This window comes from Melanerpes formicivorus, unplaced genomic scaffold (genome assembly GCF_026170545.1).
Source record: "Melanerpes formicivorus ecotype bairdi unplaced genomic scaffold, bMelFor1.0.p_v2 SCAF_7, whole genome shotgun sequence".
Taxonomy (NCBI): Eukaryota; Metazoa; Chordata; class Aves; order Piciformes; family Picidae; genus Melanerpes; species Melanerpes formicivorus.
The window spans coordinates 22,167,693-22,188,046 of NW_027142359.1; the positions used below are offsets into that span (position 1 = coordinate 22,167,693).

General features: G+C 43.0%; 1 protein-coding gene across 5 annotated transcripts in view; it reads left to right on the plus strand.

The window, feature by feature from the left end:
- RABGAP1L (RAB GTPase activating protein 1 like) overlaps positions 1 to 20,354 on the plus strand; it is a 310,408-nt gene that overhangs the window by 11,831 nt on the left and 278,223 nt on the right. The window contains exons 1-2 of one of the 5 annotated variants that reach the window (XM_068141359.1): positions 7,002 to 7,185; positions 13,933 to 14,048. The exons of 1 other annotated variant lie outside the window; for it this stretch is intronic. The gene's annotated coding sequence lies outside the window, so the exon portion shown is untranslated. Of the gene's footprint in view, positions 1 to 6,997; positions 7,226 to 13,932; positions 14,049 to 20,354 lie in introns of those variants that run through there. 3 more of the 5 variants (XM_068141361.1, XM_068141358.1, XM_068141357.1) reach the window with 3 other exon arrangements.

The window sequence follows — 20,354 nt, forward strand, 5'->3', positions numbered from 1 at the left end:
TCTTTTTTTGTACCACAGGAGTCCTTCTGGATGTAATTTTCAGATGGTTCTCAACTACTGAATTGTATCTTAACTCAGAAAATTGTTATAATGTTCTTTATCATTTGAACTATCTCATTCCCTCCTGTTGCTTCTCTGGATGAGTATTTTAGTACATTTCTTCTTTTGTCAGTAATCCCTTAAAGCTTCACTTGGAGTACTGGGTTCAGTTTGGGGCCCTTCTGTATAAGAAATACATCTAGGTGCTGGGTTGTGTCCAGACAACGGCAATGAAGCTGGTGAAAGGTCTGGAGATCAGGTCTGGTGAGGAGCAGCTGAGGGAACTGTGGTTGTTTAGCCTGGAGAAAAGGAGGCTTTGGGCAGACCTTCTGGTCCCTTCTTCCAACTAACAAGTGACAGAACAAAAGTAAATGACTTCAAGTTCCACCAGGGAGGCTAGACGTGAGAAACAATTTCTTCTTCAAAAGGGTTGTCAAAGCCCTGGAACAGGCTGCCCAGGGCAGTGGTGCAGTCACAGTCCCTGGAGGCATTTAGAAGATGTGTAGATGTGATTTTGAGGGACATGGCTTACCAGTGGACATGGTAGTGTTGGGTTAATGGTTGGACTTGATGATCATAAAGGTTTTTTTCCAGCCTAAATGATTTTATGTTTCTCTTACTATGATATCCTGAGTCTATAAAGCGTTAATGTTCTAAAGAGTAACAGCATTGCTAAATGAATCATGCCAAAGTACCAAGGACATTAAGCCCTAAACTGGTAAATCTGCAACACACTAAAAGATCATTCCACATCTCATTTAAATATAGCACTAATATAGAAGATAACAAATAGCTGTTTGGTTTCTACACAACAAAGGTCAGTAAGTTTTTAAATCTCAGCAGACACAATCCCACTTTTAATTAAAATTAAAGTGTCAAAATACTTTATAGCTGTCCACTGGTAATCTAGGAGTAAATGCCATTCCACCTCAGTTCTGAGTGGCTGTGGGTAGTGTAGATCTAATCTATTCTATAAAACATGGATTTTATTTATGTTTTTTTAAAGCAGGTAAAGAATTTAGAAATTCAGTCTGAAGCTACAATTTAAAGGCCACATTTTCATCTTCAAAACTCAGGCAACAATGTTTTCTGTGTGTTTTTGCCCACTTAATGCTGCTGAAAAATGAGGTATTGCTTCAGCTGCAACCGTTGTCAGATTCACATCGATTTGTTCGGTCAGAAATAACTTGTAAACTCATTTCTGTACTATTGAACCACTAAATATGGGAAGCTAACAACCACAATATGAATAGATTATCTATATTCTGTTCTTCATTATGTGGGCAAGGCGTTTATTCAGGGCTGTGTCACTGTTCAATTATAATATTTGAAATGTGCTGAACAGCTTTAATGCATCCAATTTCGCCACAGATTGTGTCTGGAAGGTCTCAGTAGGTATTAAAAAAGTGAGTTGAAGTGTTCATTAATTACCTGTTGAAGGGAATTTGATGCCATTTTACCTCTGGCATATGATGTCTGACACCAGCCCTATGATTTGCATAGATTCATAGAATCATAGAATGGTTTGGGTTGGAAGGAACCTTAAAGATATCTAGTTCAAATCCCCCTGCCATGGGCAGGGACACCATTCACGAGACCAGGTTGGATGAGGCCTTGAACACCTTCAGGGAGATGTCTCTGGGCAAGCTGTTCCAATGTCTCACCACCCTCACTGTAAAGAATTTCTTCCTAATACTCCATGTAAATCTGTCCTTCTCAAGCTTTTAAGGATATCAAACCCCACTAATGAAAAGTCACTGTTGCTCCTAAGTATTTCCTTGCAGGGCTCTTAATTCTAAAGCTGTGAGAAGTCACTTGCTCTTCTGAGCTTTCTGCAGCTCAATCTATCAGGCCAGGGCACTCAAACGTAAAGACATGAGTCAAAGGCCCTGGGATAATACTGGTGTTGAAGCTGCGGGAGAAACAGACTACAGTGGGATCTGTTCTAAACAATTGCTGCAGTTCCATTTTTATCTTGGAAATTTAGATTTAACAAGAATGATACAAACACAGAAGCTGTTGCTGGGACTATGCCATCCATACAAGTTGCCCACCAGTATATTCCAAAATAGATGTGTAAATGTGTTTTCCCAGCATTCCTGCCCCTCAAATTTGATAGGTTTATTCTGAACTTTCTACTTTCTTCCTATTATTTATGGGGATAGGCTTGATTATCTCCTAATAGGAATTTTTCCTTGAGCCTGCTTTCAGGCCTTCCCAGGCAGACCTCAGAGTCCATGGTTTCTGACACAGAGAGGTCTCTCACAGTGGCTGAAGGACTAGTTGTAGGAGTTGCCCATTTTGAGCACAGGCCAAACAACCTTTGATTTCCATTATCCTTCAGGGAAGGTTAAATGGAATTCCCTCTACCAAGGCAAATATTTATATGTGATCTCTGTGGAGGTGAGGTTGTAGAAATTAATAAACCTGGACTTTAAAGCTCCAATTAAATGTGCACCTGGATTCCATGTGTCCATCAATACTAGGCTTCAGCTCCCTGTAGTGAATAATGCAGGAGAGGCCTGGCATTGATTTGTTTCCTTGGTGCATTTTAAAAGAAGTTGGTGGGTTTGGGTTTTTTCCCCCCTTAATATATGGATGCTGTACATCTTGGGGACTTTTATTACACCTCACAGGACATTAAGGATAAGTAGGCTAAAAAAAGAGAAAGTGTCTCTTACAAGGAGAGGCTGAGAGACCTGGTGCTGGTTAGCCTGGGGAAGAGCAGACTGAGAGGGAATCTGACAAATGTTCATCAATAGCTAAAGGATGAGGGGCAAGAGGATGGGGCCAGACTCTTTTTAGTGGTGCCCTGTGATAGATCAAGGGGCAATGGGCACAAACTAGAACCCAGAAGATTCCATCTGACCACGAGGAGAAACTTCTTTGCTGTGAGGGTGCTGGAGCCCTGGAGCAGGCTGCCCAGAGAAAGTTGTGGAGTCTCCTCCTCTGGAGAGATTCCAAACTCACACAGATATTGTGATCCTGGGCAACCTGCTGTAGGTGACCCTGCTTTAGTAGTGCAGGGAGTGGACTGGATAATCTCCAGAGGTCTTTTCTGACCCCCCACAAAGTAATGATTGGGTGAATAAATATTTCAGCTTGAGAGTTCATTATGCAAGAAAAAATAACTTCCACTTTCAGAGATGGGCGGTACATGGATCTGCTTCTCTTGCATACATATGGACTGCTTTCTTTAAACACATCCTCATCTTTTTCTAGGCTATACATTCATGTCTTTGACTTTTCAGATGTCCCAATGGACTTCTTTGAGTCACACCTGAGTATGACTTAAGATGAAGCTGCCCGGACTTCTGGCAGTTCTTGCTGTTCTCCTCAGAAATTTGATTGAAACAGTGTCTGAAACAGAACTGTTCTTCACTGAAAGCCTTTTTAAGCTCAGTGGAGTGGAAGAATTATTTTGCTGCTCTTGTGCTTGAAAGTCTTTTTCTACATTTCTGTACAGCAGTCACATTTTTTCTATTTTTCACCTTGAAATCACTGTTGACTTATTTTCTTTTTTGTGAGCTGCTATGAGCCAAGGCTTCTACTAATCAGCCAGTTTGTCTCCAGCTTACATTTTTGCAGTCAATTATTCCCAGCTATACGGAAGGCTTTCTCACCTTATTGAGTTACATCCTATTTACTTCAGGTCCTTGTTCCAACTCATCATGATTTGTTCAATTCTAATTATATCTTCCAAATGATAGCTTCCGAAAAGCTCTCACCTGAACAGGATATTCTTCACAAATACGATAATAGTATTCTCTGTCCTATTGCATCACAGTAGCAGTTCATGATTCAGGATGTAAACATCTGAAGATCTCAATTGCTATGAACTTATTTGCTTGTGAATCACTTGACACTACTCCTGAGTGCCATTTTCTAACCATTGCACACAAGTTTTGTTCAGCTAATGCTCTGCTGTCGTCCTTGTGAGAATATTTGATGATGCAGCATCAAAAGCCTCTCTGAAGTAAAGATTCCATGATTTGCTTTTGTTCCAGTTTTTGCCTGATAGAGGGTCAAGCTGAATGGCCCCTGATTCGAGTCCATCCTTTCTTTTCCAAGGTAGGTACCACAGAACCTCATCAATTTTTTCTGAGTTCTTGCAGATAGCTGCTAATAGTTTGGAGATTGCTTAGTCATGTCACTAAGTGTGTTGGCTGAAGCTTACCTGGCACATGACTTCTGTAAGCACCTTACTGGAATAGATTCTTTCCTTACTTGAGCTTAATAATTTGTTTTTACATTGCTAATATTAACTGTGTAAGCCACCTGACTACAGCTGACATTTTGGAGAAAAGCAAAGCAGGGAAAAAAAAAAGAGGAAAAAAAAAGAAAAAAGAGGGTTTTGGTTTTCCTCACATGATTTGATAATTGTTTCCTTACTGACCTGAGAGCAAGTCACTCCCTCCCTGGTAATCTACATGAGCTTTTTGTTCTTATGCTCAATGGCTCTTGGATAGTTTTAGGTAATTTTCTATGTGAACCTTTCTGGATTTTCCCTATTACAACAGTCACCTTGTTGTAATTTTTAATAATTTAAGCCAGATTCTACTATTTTTCAACAGTGCAAGTCATTGAAGTGGTTCAGAATGAGCCGGGTTCTTCTCTAGCTCACTTGCTTTCTCATTGCAATATTCTGTGGCCTTCGTGCTGATTCTGCAGGAGATCACTGATTTTCTAGAGTCTGCTTTGCCTTCCTGCAAAAGAAGAATCTGCAGAAGAGTATCAGTTTAGATTAGGCACTAGGAAGAATTTCTTTGTCACGAGAGTGATGAGGCACTGGAACAGGTTGCCCAGAGAAGTTGTGGTGGCTTTGACCCTGGAAATGTTCAAAGTCAGGTTGGATGGAGCCTTGAGGAGCTTGGTCTAGTAGGTGTCCCTGCCTGTGGCAGGGGATTTGGAACTAGGCAATCTTGGAGGTCTCTTCCAACCCCAAACATTCTGTGATTCTGCAGTGGAGTTTGCCATTCACACTGTCAGTTTACCAAAACTTACTGTCTTCAAGTCCCTTGGTTTGATTTTCCTTCCTTCCCTTTTGAGGAGTCATTAACTTACTTGATAACCACCATCACCCATATAGGCTCCTAGATTCCATTCTGAGTAGGTACCTTGCTTTTACCAGTCTCATTATCATCACTTCCCAAGCTTTGGAGGATTTTATTTGAATTAAAGTACCATGCACTTGATCTGTTCCTTTTGTGGGCTGCTAATGGGCCTTTGCTGTGACACTGTTCTTTTGCCTCCCTCTGTGCCATTAACCAAATATTTTCAGTAGCTCTGTGCCTTACATTCCTTTTCTCCTACCCGTGCTTCCTGATCAAGCTTTACATTTCCATTACAATAACCAGCTATGACAATTTATTCCTAATTTTGGTTATGAACATACCAACTTTGAGTTCTGCCTGTTTCTTGCCCACGTCCTCATCTAAGCATGCAGCAGCTGAGTACAGTGCCAAGGAATTTTTTTTCACATGATTCCTCTATTATAATACTCAGTAAAATTGTTTCTCTCTTCCCCTTTCATGTCTCTTCTTTGTGGTTTCTCTGAACCTTGGTGTGTGATAAAAATAATCTGGAGATAATTTAATTTACACCAGCTGCAGATAACTAGGAAAGATACCTAACAGTGACAACAACAAAGAGGGACTGGCCAAATAGTCTTGATTTTCTTCTCTCTGCTCACTTCCCCAGCTTTGAGATGGGTTTACTGCAGCATTATGATGCACAACAATCTAACAATCAAACTTTCTCTTTGCCTATATGCTCAGAATTTGCTTTTCTCACTGCATACCAGTGACCATTAAGGAGGATTTAACACTTGGACATTTCAAGTTTCAGTAGCTGTGCTCTTACAGTGCATTTCAGAAATCTTCAAAATCAGATTTCTGGGGGCTTGCTGCTACAAGGAATTGTGCTTCAACCTTTACCCCATGGTCTGCAAGCAGCTCACCTCTGCAGCAGGTATCAGTGAAGGAGGCTGGGACTGCTGTGGCCAGCCTCTGGGCAGTTCATCACTTGTGTTTTTCCGACATGAGCTGATGGAGCTCATCAGACAGTTGGAGCAGACCTGCTACCACGCCAGTGTAAGGAGCACAATGTTCTTAGCTCTCCACCCCAGTGAAGGGAAAACAGTCTACAAATGGTGCCAGCAGGGGCAATCCCATTGGCTATTCTATGTTTGCTGGCTTTATGCAGCTACTTAAGGCTGTGGTCTGACATTCCCTAAGGTTTTCCTGATCGACGTCTGAAATGGAAAGAAGACAGAGAAGCTGTATACATTCTGTGGTCAATTTAAATGTGGTTTGCTTCACACACAAGACACAAAAAACCAAGCCAACCAACCAAAAAAACAACAAACAACAACAAAAAAACACCCCACAACCAAAAAACCCAACCACAACCAAGCGGACAACTTTTCCTTACATAAACACATTTTATTGAAGAATAATACCGTTTTTTATGTAAAACATATTTACTACTTATATATTGAGTTTTAGCACACAGAACCACTATTGATTAGCAAACAGAATTTACTGCTTCGGGAAGGGTGGGGTACAAAATCAAAACGCAGCATTAACTCTCTAGTAATTATTTTAGAGAGGACCATGATCTGTAGGTAATTTCCGCTGTTCTCTTGTTGTGGTCGAGAACTCTGACGCGTTTAGTGGTAGCTTTTCTGAAGCTGGGTGGTTTCCACGGGCCGAAAAGGTCCATGCTCCCAAGACAGCTTCGCGCCTCGGGCCGGGCGCAGGCCTAACGGAGGGCAATTGGCACACGTGGCCGCTCGCAGACCCGATCTCCCTCTACCCCTACGGGGCGCCCGATCAGACCGGTGCGAGGGGACGGGCTGCGCTTGTGGCAGCGGCGGCGAGCGAGGGCGGCCCGCCTCCCCGCGGCCGCGCTCGGTGCCGGCGCCGTGTCAGCAAGGGGAGGGCAGCGGTGCGCGCGCGCGCCCCCGCCCGCTCCACCATCCACCCGGCCCGCCACCCGCCGCCGGAATGTGGACGGCGCTGGCCTGGCCCTGAGGCGGCTGCGCGGACCGCCGAGCCCTTCGTGCCCGGCCTCCCCCCTACTGCCGGCGGCGGAGCACGGGCTGGAGGCGGCGGCAGAGAGGGGTGGACGGTTCAGCTGCCAGTGGTGAGAGACCGGGACGGTGCCTCGGGCCTCCTGCGCCGGGGTGAGGGCAGAGGGAGGGCAGGGGGCTCAAGAGAAGCGGAGGGTAGCGTCGTTGCTCCAGCAGGAGAACCGGCGCAGGGAGAGCACGGCGCCGGCCCTACTCGCCCGCCCTGTGCCACGGGGTGACAGTGCCCGCTGACCTAAGGTGGCTTCCTCCTTCGGCGGGCCGGGCCGGCTGCGCGGCCCCGGGAGGCGCCGGTCCCGGTCCCCCTCCCGGCGGCGGAGGGAGGAGGAGGAGGCGGCAGGAGTTGCGTGGCTGGTTGCGGGGGGATGGTTCGTAGTGTTTGCTGGTGTTTGTGTTGAGGGGGGAGTGCCCTTTGCGCCGCTGGGCGCTGGGACTATGCCGCTTCGTGGGGAGCGAGCTGAGGGGAAGTGGGGGGATGTGAAAAATAAAGTTGTTTTCGTCGTGCGGGAAAGGAGAGCGTAGTGGAAGCGTGCATCTCCCTTCCTCCTCCTCGGGAAAAGTGAAGTCACTTCCCAAGAGTCAAACCCAGCAAACTGCTGTCCTAATCGGAGCCGTTTACGCGTCTCGGCTACATCCACGTTTTGGTTTTTCTGGCTGTGTTGCTATTTGGTTTTCGTTTTGTTGCTCCCCTCTCTCTTTTTTTTCTTTCTTTTTTTTTGGTTTTGTTTTGTTTTTCCAAGCCTGCCACAGTTAGGCCCTCTCTAACTATGATCCAGTACAAAAGTCCTTGTCTTTAGACAGAGTACTTCCCAAGTTGCTAAAACCGTCTGATGTGGGTATGGCACTGTGAATGAAATGGCCTTGGCAGCTCTGCTCGTTTGTAAGTCTCCGAAATGTGACATGTACTTTGCTCTTGCTTTTGCTCTTTCAAAGCTGCCTTGGTAAGATTGCTTGGTTTTGATAGTGTTATAAATAAATCATAACTTACCAGGTTTCATAGCTCATGGATATATGTGTGGGTTCTGTTGTGTGAGAGGCGGGGAGGGGGGGAAGGTATTTAAACTGTCAGCTCTTCTTCAAAACAGAAACAAATCCAGCAAAATACAAGAATTATCTTGCTTAGGGGAGCGTTGCTTTAATCGTTTTCTCTAACTGTAGTCTCATAACTATATTGGTGACTTTTCAAGTAAAACACTGGAGAAGGACAGCTGTCCTTTCTGCCATTTAGGATGGATCCTGGTGATGTTACAGGCATCATTTTCATATTCCTTTAAAATCAGGAGAGGTGCTGAGGCTTTAGTTAACCTAAGATTTGTGATACAGGCCAAAATCTGGAGTGATTATCAGACTGACTCATGCTCCAGTCTTGCAAAGATTTACTGGGAGTATAAGATCTACAAGTGTCTAGGTTTTAAATAGGGTTGTAACTAATAATGTTAAGAGATTAATTTGCGGTTTAGAGTTGGACTACAAATATAGTTAACATGCAGTAATAACAAATTGACTCCGGTGCTGTATAAACTGGAGCGTTATTCACAGATTCACAGATTACATCGGGTTGGAAAGGGCCCTTAAAGGTCGTCTGCTGTCATCAGGGACATGTCCAACTAGATCAGGCTTCCCAGGGCCTTGTCAAAGTGGATGTCTCCACCTCCCCAGTGGAGGAGCAACATTAAATGGACTGCAGCTTTTTCCTCTGTGTCTGTTTTTCTTCTCTGTGTCCAGAGAAGTAGCTGTGATTTTCTCCCGCTCTTTTCTTTGCATATCCTTTCTTCTCACTACACTTTCTGTTGATTCATCAATTGCTAGGCATTGTTAGATAGGAGCTTTATAAATTTATTCAGCTCTAATTTTAAAATAATCAGTTGTGTGTTGTTATTGCCTCAGCTATAACTGGAAGGCTATTTCAAACCTGACTGACCTTAGTAATTACCCACCTTTTGCTTTCCAGTCTAGGTTGTCATTGGATTATACCCATTTAATGTACCCAATGGACTGATACATTAAGTTGGCACTTTTATCCCCATAGCAAAAGCAGCAGCACTCTCAAACAAGTGGATGCAAATATGTGTTGAAGCACAACACTGCTGGTTTCTTTTCTCGTCACCAACTATACTTACCCTTCCTATAACAGCTCTCAGTTTCTGCCCATGAATTTTAACCTTGACCTTCTAAGTAAAAATTAAAAGGCACATTGCAAGTGTTAACTCTGAACTTCATTGAGGTGTTCTTCTAATGAAGTTTGAGAATGTTTTCATAAGATGTGTTTTTTGAAACTCACACCTCTGGCAGTTTTGTTCTAACCTCACTCTTACTCTGTTGTACTGGCCTTGATTGTAACCAGGGTTGCTGAAGAGATTCTTTCTTCTTGGAGTCCAGGTTTGTAGGCAAAGCCTGACACATTTCAAAATTTATTTGTTTCACCTTTTTCTGAATTCTTAACTTCAAAAAGAAATTAAACTTATCCATAGATTATTAGACAATAGCTCTGTGGGTTTTAAGGTGTTTAGTTAATTTTGATATCAGAAGTGTTCCAAGAGGGCACTTTGTGAAACTGAAAGGAAAAGTGTCAGTTTGGTGTGTGTGTGTGTTTGTGGCTGTTCATGAACAGTGCATAAATAGATTGGTTTCCAAAACCTGCTTAGTTAAATAGCTGAGTCAGAAAGATGAATAAAGCCCTTATGGAAAACTGCTACTGTATTACTTCTTCAGTGGGATGTTTTCTGTTCTTTGGAAAGAATAGCAGCAGTGAGATTCTTTCTAATGTTTCCGAGTGGATGCAGGGAAAATTAAAGTTTTTGCCACCAAGTGAGATGAGTCACTGCCCTCTGCTTTTCTGCTCTCATCATCCCTGAAACGCACCCCAGGATATCAAAGAAGATATGAGGCTCTTTAACTCAAGTAACCTTAAAAGTGTGAAATTGTTCTGATGCTGAAAACCTTTCCTAGTTATGAGGGAAACACAGGGGTGCAAAGAGAAGGAGTTCTAAGGGCAAGTAGCATAGCATAGAATAGACCAGGTTGGAAAAGACCTTTGAGATCAGCATAGATAAGAGATGTTTCCATTTTTGTGTACCACACTGGATGTATGCTTGTTATATGTACAGGTAAACTGGAATTTTAGAATAAATGATGAGAGGTATTAAACTTGATGCATAAATGGCCAGATGAAATTTTAAAAAATAGAATCATGGGCAAATGAAATAAATTAATGAAATAGAATTATTTAGGTTGGAAAGGGCTTCTGGGGGTCATCTTGTCCAGCTGCTTGCTTAAATTAAAGCAAGAGCAATTTAGATAAGGTTGTTCCAGCCCTTAACACCTTTCTGGGTAACCTGTTTCCATGTAACTCTACTGTGGGTAGAGGACTTTGCACATGTTTTGGAACTTGATGAAGTTCCTGCTAGTGCACTTCTCCAGCATGTCCAAGAGCCTCTGACTAGGAACCCTGCTCTCCACTGCTTTGACCCCTTTGCCCAGTTTGGTGTCATTGCCAAACTTGCTGAGGATTTACCCTGTTCCATCATCTATGTAAAAGACCTCGGATGGTACTGGTTTCAGTGGTAATCCCTGAGGCAAGGGATTGATTGTTGATCTTTCAGCCCAGCAGTTCAGTTAGTTTCCCAGACACCTTACTACTGCTTGCTTACCTAGTGTCTGCTTCCTCAGTTTGGCTGTAAGTATGGTATTCATTGCCCTTCCATCACCTGCTGAGTCTGTTGTCTCCTTGCAGAGAACTAATGTGTTCATCAGGCACCATTTTTCCTTGGTAAATCTACACTAGCTATTCCAAATCACCATCTTCTCATTCTTTAGCATGGGAATGTCTTCCAAGAAGATTTGCTCTTGAATCCTCTCATGGACTTAGGTTAGGCTAGCTGGATCCTCCGTGCTGTTCTTGAAATTCAGTGTAATGTTTACCTCTTTTTCAGTGGTAAGGAATCTCTCCCAGTCTCCACAGCCCTTCAAAAAGTGGTAGAGTGTGGAATTCTGGTGACATTGGCCAGCTCCTTCAGGACTCAGCTGTGTACCATCTGTTTGCACAGACTTGTGTATTTCCAGTTTACCAAAGTGCTTCTAAACTCCTAATTACCTCCTGTTTTGGAGGTAATTCTTTACTGCGTCAGATTCTTCCCCTAGGCTCAGGGGTCTAGGGGAACTGAGCGCAGATCTTACTAGCTAAAACTGGGGCAAAAAAGTCTTTCAGTTTGCCAGCCATGTCCTTTGTCACTAGGTCTCTGTCCTGCTGAATAAAGAAACACTTCTGCTTGGCCTTCCTTTTGTGCTAACATGGGAGTCCCTCCATGTGCCCTTCATCCCTTGTCAGTTTCAGCTCCAGATGGATGTTGATTTTTTCCTCCTGCACAGGGGCTGTGCCTCCCTGTTCATCTTGGACAGAGTCTACCTACTTTGCCTTTCTGTGTGCTTCAGCAGCAGACACCAAAATTGCTTTGTCTTACCTTTCTATAGCTAGAAATATGTAAAACTTGGAAATGTTTTGAAGTCTTAGTGTCAATTGCTCCTAGGCAAGCAGTATAAGCTTTATCAAACTGATAAGGGAGTAAATCCTGAAGAGGAGTGCCAAGAGGCAAAACAATGAGAAAAATGAACCACACCTGTATTTTTTTTTTTTCAATTTATTCTTCCTTTCTTTTATCCCCTCATAACTTAATAAGTAAGACCAGGTAGAAATCTACAGCTTAAGTGTATGCCCTTTGTTTTTTTCTTTGGTTGTTCCTTCTACAGGAAAAGGAGATGTTGATATTTAGCAGCAAGAGGGTTGGATAAATACTTTACTTCATGCAGTCTGTACATAGAATCAACAACAAGAAGGTTGGAAAAGACCTCAAAGATCACCAAGTCTAACCTCTCACCTAACACCTCATACCTACTAGACCATGACACCAAGTGCCCCGTCCAGTCCCCTCTTGAACAGCTCCAGGGATGGTGACTCCACCACCTCCCTGGGCAGCACATTCCAATGGCTAACAACTCTCTCTGTGAAGAACTTTCTCCTCACCTCGAGCCTAAACTTCCCCTGGCACAGCTTGAGACTGTGTCCTCTCGCTCTGGTGCTGATTGGCTGGGAGAAGAGACCAACCCCCTCCTGGCTACAACCACCCTTCAGGTAGTTGTAGACAACAATGAGGTCTCCTCTGAGCCTCCTCTTCAGGTTGAACAATCCCAGCTCCCTCAGCCGCTCCTCATAGGGCTTGTGCTCGAGTCCTCTCACCAGTCTCTTTGCCCTTCTCTGGACACAAAGAGCTTTCAAGTGACATTAATGTTATGTTTCTCTGTCTGCATAAATTGATTGGAGAAGTAATTAGAATAACCCAACATTTTGGAAATGGAACTATTTTAAATAGGTATCATTTATTTCATTAATTCATTGAACCCTGTAGTTGTTATCTTTGAGTTCTGTGTTTCTCAGTTAATCAAGAAAAATACAGGAGAAGTTGTTGAGTTTGAGCCTGTGTAGACAACTTTAAACAGAGTTCTTAGGTAGTTTGAACCCTCTATGTGTGCCTGATGCTGCCTGCAGTTTCTCAACTGGTGTGAGTGGTGTGATTTGTGCTCATGTACTTTTGGTGACTTGTTAGTACCAAGAAAAAAGCCTCAGTTATCTGCTCAGGTGTGTCAGATGCTGGTTTAGCTTTTCTCTCTAAGTAGGTCTTTGGTATCTGTTTGGACTAGAAATATGTTTTTCAACATGGTTGGGAGTTTATTTCTGATGTAGCAGAAAGGTATTTGAGTGGAGTTACATTTCTTTGCAAAACAGCACTTACTAATGATGGTGGCACATGGTCAGATGGCAGCCTGCATATCTGCCTTTTGGACCTGATCTTTCGTTTCCACTAGGCTGCAGGCAAACTCTGAAATACTAAAGTTCACTGCTAATGATGGTGGACAACTCCCTGACTTAATTGCTCAGATTCTTAGTGTCTTCCATATGACTTTTTAAATAGCAAAGGAAAGGGCAGAAAAAAGAGAAGTGAAAGGTATTTTTAAGCACCAGGATTTCAGTCAGTGACTGAATCTGAGTAGATCTTGGAGGCCACTTGCTAAGTGGTTGAGTGTGATCTCTGTGTTACTTTTGGGCTTAGAAGGTAAGTAAATTACTCAACATTGTATAGTAACTCAGTGATAGGAGTGAGGAGTAGAATGGACCTGAATGTAAATGCAACAAAGTACTTGCTGTAAAACTTGTGTAGTAATCATTTCAGTGTAAGGGATCAGTTTTGAGTGACTTAACTATTCATGGCCAATCCCTTGTCTTTTCTTGCAAGCAAGTAAATGTAGTTATCAGAATGCCTCTTACATTATGTATATGTGTTTGTTCTTTCCTCACCAAAACTGCTATATGCCAAGTTTTATATTGCAAGAAGTGAAGGTCTAAGTTTCCAGAGGACAGTTACAGAATAGTCTTGAAGTTGCACTTCTTGTCAGTGATGGGTACAGAAAGCACAGCTGCTGTACTTTCAGGGGGCTGAGCTGAGTTTAGCAGTTGTGCTTTCAGTTCAAGTACAGCTGACCTATCTGTTGTATGTACCTTAAGACACACAACTAGTTTTTTTGGGTGGTGGTTTAAGCAGGTTGCAGATGCTGGTCTGTTGCAGTTGTCTCTGTATTTTTTAGGCTGTGTTTCTGCTATTGGAAAGGAAGAGTGAGAGTTACAACTGGGTCTAAGAATCTTATCTTTAGGGTTGACTTTTAGTGTGAATTGATAGTTTAGATGATTTTGATAACTGCTACTACTATTTAGGGAAATAGCCCCTTTTATTGTAAATTTCTTTTCATCACAGAATCACAGCGTGGTGGGGATCGAAAGGGACCTCTGGAGATCATCTGATCCAGCCCTGATCTAGTTGGAGGTGTCCCTGCTGACTGCAGCGGGGGTTGGACAAGATGACCTTTGCAGGTCTGTTCCAGTCCAATGCAATCTGTGAATCTGTGAGTCTTCTAGTCTATCCTGCAGTGCTGTGCTGACTGTGTTACAGCAAGCAGGTTTTGAGAACTGACAAGCAGCAATCTCACTGTCTGTCGTAACTTCTGGGGTTAAGAACAAAGATATTTCAAGCTAAATCTGCAAAACCTAATATTGCCAAAATTAATGTTGCAACTCTGAAAATACCAATTATCATAACTTGCAATTCTGGCTTGAAGAACAAGGATTTTACTGACTCCTAAGGTAGTCAGTGCTGGGCATTGGATCAAGATTTCTTGTCTTTCTCTGGTGTCAGAAGTGACCCTTTTTTGGCAAGAAGAAAAAGATTGGCACCCAGGATTGCTACCTCAGTGTATCACACTGCTGGTCCATATGGTCCCTTTTGTTTTACAGCATCTAATTCTTGCTGGAACTAATGGCATGTGGAGAAAATACTTGGTTGAAATATTGATTACATTTAATAGCGGGTGTTCTGTTGGCCAAATTTAGACTGGCTAAATTAACACACTTATTTTTGCTCTTCCAGAATAAACCATGAAATAACCTCTTTAAAATGATGATTATTTTATGCTACTTCTTTCCCCTGGAATGTAGGTCATTATATTTTCAAGTGGCCCTGCAGTTCTGTAAATAGGCTGTTGCTCAGTTTCAATTTGAAAAACATAAAGAAGCAACAAAGAGTGTCCAATTTCTCATAGCTGAAGATTAACAAGTTTAGGCTTCCTGTTTTGTTGTTTGGGTTTTTTTCATTGCTACATGATGCTTGCAGGCAGCATTCAAAGTTGAAAATGAATTACTGGCTCAAGAAGCTGAAGTGTTAGTGGGTAGTTGATAGCAGGCAAACAGTGTGAGGGTGTGCTGGAGGTGCTTTATTTGCATTGTTTGCTATATCCTTGAGGCAGAATGAGCTACTGCACTTATACTAGTTGTTTGTCATTATAGTAGGCTACTAAGTAAGTAAGTTCTGTTTGCCAGAACTTGATGTGCAAATGTGTTTATTATTATTACTCCTTTTTATGAGATAAACATGAAGACTGATAACAGAGTAGCACAGGATCATCAGAAGGGGCCTTCAGAGATCTCAAGATCCAAGCCCCCTGCCAAAGAAGGGTTGCCTAGGGCAGGTTACACAGGAACACATCCAGGCAGATTTTGAAAGTCTCCAGGGAATGAGACTCCAGAGTACCTCTCTGGGCAGCCTGCTGCAGGGCTCCAGCACCCTCACACCAAAGGAGTTTCTCCTTTTGTTGAGGTGGAACTTCCTGTGTTCCAGTTTGTACCTGTTCTTCCTTGTCCTATTACTGTGTACCACCAAAAAGAGATTGGCATTTTCATCTTGACACCTACCCCTCAGATATTTGTAGACATTGGTAAGATCCCCTCTCAATCTTCTTTTCTCCAGATTTAACAACCCCAGGTCTCACTCTTTCTTATGAGAGATGTTCAAGTCCCTTAATCATCCTCATAGCTCTCCACTGGACTCTTTATTTTTAAGTTGTACTTTTTGGAAGGAGATAGGGAGGAGAAAGATACTTCTTTGAACTGACAGAAAATAAAAATATATTTCCTTAAATTGGTTAAACACTAATTGGATTAGATAGCCTTGACCATACTTGTTATTGGTGTAAACTACCGTGTCAGCAAGAGGCATGCCTGCTCATGTAATCCGTTCTTCAACTGGTGTATTATGCCACTAGTTGGTGTGGACGAATCTCAGGCCTGAATAATTATTTAAATCATTGTTAAAAATAGTTCCCTCAACCTTAATTTTAACTCTGTTTTGGCTGGGGTGTAGCTTGTCCTCTGTGGCTTTTCTTGCTCAAAGTGCACAAGTAAAAGGATGTACCAGACTAGATGGGAGATGTCGTTTGCAGCTTACCTTATGTGCTTTCACTTCTCTGGACTCATACTTCATCTGCTGTTCGTGATGCTTCTTGCACCCAAGATGTAAATTTCAGGGGTTCAGATCAGTGAGTTTGTTTTGTTTTAAAATTTTGTTCTCGTCTTCCTTTGTGCCTGTGATTCGCAGTGATCGATGATCTCTGCTGAAGAGGAGAGGTGGTGCTTCTCTGTCAGCTGCTTTCTTGCCTGAGTCATGCTCCAGTTGAGTACCAACCACATGCCTACCATTCCTCTCAAGAGTTCTTTGCCCTGATAATCTTCCAGTTAAGTTAAATAAATGCAGTATTTTTCTGAAGAGATTCCAAACTATGAAACTTTGTAACTTTTAAGTGGTTCAGTGGCTTGTGCATAATCTGGAGATTCAAGTGTCAGGGGAGCTGTTTCAGTATTCATAATGTGATGTCTTTAAAGGTGCTGGTTGGAATCAGTTTGAGAAGATGGGGATGTGGTATGTTTTTGAAGGAGAGCAGCCATTTTCCTATTTGCATAGTTCTCTTTTCATTGTTTTCCCTGAATTGTTATTCTTTGGCTGTAAGATTGGCACATAAGAACAGTTTGCAAACCTCTGTAGCTAGGCACCCAATACAACAGCTAAATCCAGTTTCCATCCATGAACAGACTAATTATTTTCTGTTGCCTACATAATAAAGGTTTGCTTTCACAGAGGAGGCAGTGTTGCCAAAATAAGCTGTGGTTGCTTTCTAGTTGTGGGTTCTTTAATTATTTTCTTTTAGTTTTGTTTCTTTGTTGTTTTCTTTGGAAAATTCTCTGTTCTTAACATTGTTTTTGTGGAGATTAGAGGAATTTTTATATATATAAATAATGTATTAAAAAAATAATCATGACAGCAACTGTTTCTCTGTATGAGGTTGATTTTAATCTTAGGAAATAGTAAGCTAAGTAAATGCTTGCTTATGTATTTGTTTGCTTTTCCTGTGTGCCCTTTACATAGATAAGAGTCTGGCAAACAATTTATGGGTAATTAAAGAGGAGTTAGTATGGACATAGAGAATATGAACTTAGCTTCTTATCTAAAGATTGCACAGAGAAGTTAAGAGGAAAATTGTGGTGCTGCTGTTGTCAGTGAGATTTAAATAAACTGATTCTATGACACTTAAGATTTTCTTCTGCTATTTGGCCATTCAGAGAAAAGAGTTTTGGAGGAGATGGTCAGTGGTACTGCTTCAACATATGATGTAGGAAGGAATTTTAGAAAGTTCACAGAACCACAGAGTGTTAGGGGTTGGAAGGGACCTCAAAAGATTGTCTAGTCCAACCCCCTTGTCTGAGCAGGATCACCAAGAGCAGGTATCATAGTATCAGTCAGGGTTAGAAGGGACCACAAGGATCATCTAGTTCCAACCCCCCTGCCATGGGCAGGGACACCCCACACTGGATCAGGCTGGCCAGAGCCTCATCCAGCCTGGTCTTAAACACCTCCAGGGACGGGGCCTCGACCACCTCCCTGGACAACCCATTCCAGGGCTTCACCACTCATGGTGAAGAACCTCCTCCTCACATCCAGCCTGAATCTCCCCACCTCCAGCTTCATTCCATTCCCCCTAGTCCTATCACTACCTGAGATCCTGAGAAGTCCTTCCCCAGCCTTCCTGTAGGCCCCCTTCAGATACTGGAAGGCCACAATTAGGTCACCTCAGAGCCTTCTCTTCTGCAGACTGAACAGCCCCAACTCCTTCAGTCTGTCCTCATAGGAGAGGTGCTCCAGCCCTCTGATCATCCTTGTGGCCCTTCTCTGGACATGTTCCAGCACCTCCACATCCCTGTTGTAATAGGGGCTCCAGAACTGGACACAGTACTCCAGGTGGGGTCTCACCAGAGCTGAGTAGAGGGGGAGGATCACCTCCCTCGACCTGCTGGCCACACTTCTCCTGATGCAGCCCAGGATCTGATTGGCTTTGCAGGCTGCAAGTGCACACTGAGAGCTCACGTTGAGCTTATTGTCCACCAGCACCCCCAAGTCTCTCTCCTCAGGGCTGCCTTCCAGCCAGTCACTGCCCAGCCTGTATTTGTGCCTGGGATTGCCTCGACCCAGATGCAGGACCCTGCACTTGCTCTTGTTGAACTTCATGAGGTTGGCTTGTGCCCACCTCTCCAGCCTGTCAAGGTTCCTCTGGATGGTCACAGAAACACATCCAAATGGGTCTCAAAAGTCTCTAGAGAAGGAGACTCCACAACCTTTCTGGGCAGTGTGTTCCAGTATTTTTCACCCTCACAGTAAGAACTTTTTATGTTCACATGAAACCTCCTGTGCTCCATCTTGCACCTGTTGCCCCTTGCCCTGTCATTGATCATCACTGATGAGAGCCTGGCTCTTTAGTCTTTCAGTGATAAAGCATTGAAAATGCTACAGATGCACAAATCTTTACCTTTGTTGGCTTTCTGGGGAAGGTATGCCTCAGTCATAGAATGGTTTGGGTTGGAAAGGTCCTAAAAGATCATGAAGTTCCAATCCCCCTGCCATGGGCAGGCACACCTCCTACTAGACCTGGTTTACTCAAGGTTCCATCCAGCCTGCCTTTCAACACTTTGACACTTGGAGCATTTACATCTTCTCTGGACAACCTGTACCTGTGCCTCACCACCCTCATATGGAAGAATTTCTGCCGGATGTGTAAATGAAACTTCCAGTTTGAAGCCATTACCCCCCTTCATGTCCCTTTGTAGAAGTCCTGCCTTTGTAAAAAGTCCCTCTCCAGCTCTCCTGCAGAAAGCGTAATTGGCCATTGGAATGGGCTGCCCAGGGAGGTGGTGGAGTCACCATCACTGGAGGTGTTTAAAAAGAGACTGGATGAGGCACTTAGTGCCATGGTTTAGTTGATTAGATGGTGTTGGGTGATAGGTTGGTCTCAATGATCTCAAAGGTCTTTTCCAACCTGGTTAGTTCTGTATTCTGTACTGGAAACAGTGTTAACCAAGGACATAGGGGTCAGGGCTCTGTATGTCTCTTGTTAAAGTTAGCAGACTCATGGGGTGGCAGCTATGGTAACAGAGTTCTTGACACATTTCTTGAAAATAAGATGTTGTGGTCTCAGACTAGTTTGTGTTTGTGTCTGTGTTTGTGTCAGTGTCTGTCCACTTTCCAGTTCCCCAAACTGGCAAGTGAGAATATAACCACATCACTTTTGCAAACTAGAAATCTGAGTCATGTAGCATCTGTGATTTCAAGTTCAGTCAGCTTAATGTCCTTTGTGCTGCCACACGCTGCATTACATAGCCCAAAAAAGGGAAAACTCTACACTTTTCCGTGTACATTTGTACTTCAGATAGCTGCTAGCAGAAGATGGATCTCTTCATTGCCATATTGCACCTTTGTCTCCAGATAGATCCCAGGGAGTCTCTTGAGAAACTTTAGTTCTGCAAACAGGTAGAAGTTACCTACCAGTATCTTATTTGGGGTTTGAAAGCCTGTCTTTAATACAGGACCCGATTTCAATTGTCTGATAAAGTATGAATAAGCCTGCTCCTGACGGCCTTCTTTCAAAAAGGCAAGAAGCTTCCTTTTAAAACCTGTTTCTTGTTGCTTACTGAAAACAGCTAGACCAACATTTGTCTTGCTTGTCTGTTCTCTGTCCAGAGCTCTGCATTTCATAGTATTTTTGTTTGGTTGTTTTTTGTTGGTAAATGCTGAAACAAAAAGAAAGTAAATGCTCCTTTTTTCCCTGAACCAACCTGAACAGTAATTTAGGAATACATATTGGACACAGACTGGAAGTACCCCCAAAAATGTCTGCTAACTGGTACATGTGAAAATTTGAATGGCTTTTGGGGACCAGTTTGAGGAATTTTTGAAACTTAACCAAGTCTGCAACGCAGGTCCCTTCTGGAAATTCGGTGAGCTCTATCTTAGGGTTCTTTTTCTCCTGTAATAGAGAGACTGTGTGTTGCCTGCAGTGTCCTGCCCTGAGCTACTCTGCCCAGCAATCCCATGGACATATCAGTGTGGAGCTGTTTCTGTAAATGATGTGATTTTGCAACTCTGTATTCAATACAAAATGGATAGAAGAGTTAGTAAAGGAAGGAATTAGGAGCATTCCTGTCCTCTATCCCTTACTCTTGATTCAGTGCAGAATCTACTTGAGGCTTCCAGGATTGCTGTTTTTCAGTGTTTTCAGCCACTGAGGCTACTTTATAAAGAGAGCTGCATTGAACCTGGGATGCCTTCCTGGAATGAAGTGGGAAGCTGCTAGGTTCGGACCTTCTAAAGCTAGGTACTGTACAGATGTGTTGTAAGTTCCAGCCTCTGGCCCCAAAACACTCATATTCCAGTGATAATATTCTAGGTAGTGTGGCTTAATTAGCTTTTCTCCAGGGCTCTGTGCAAGCAAATCACTGAAACTGAAGTACAGCAGAGAGATT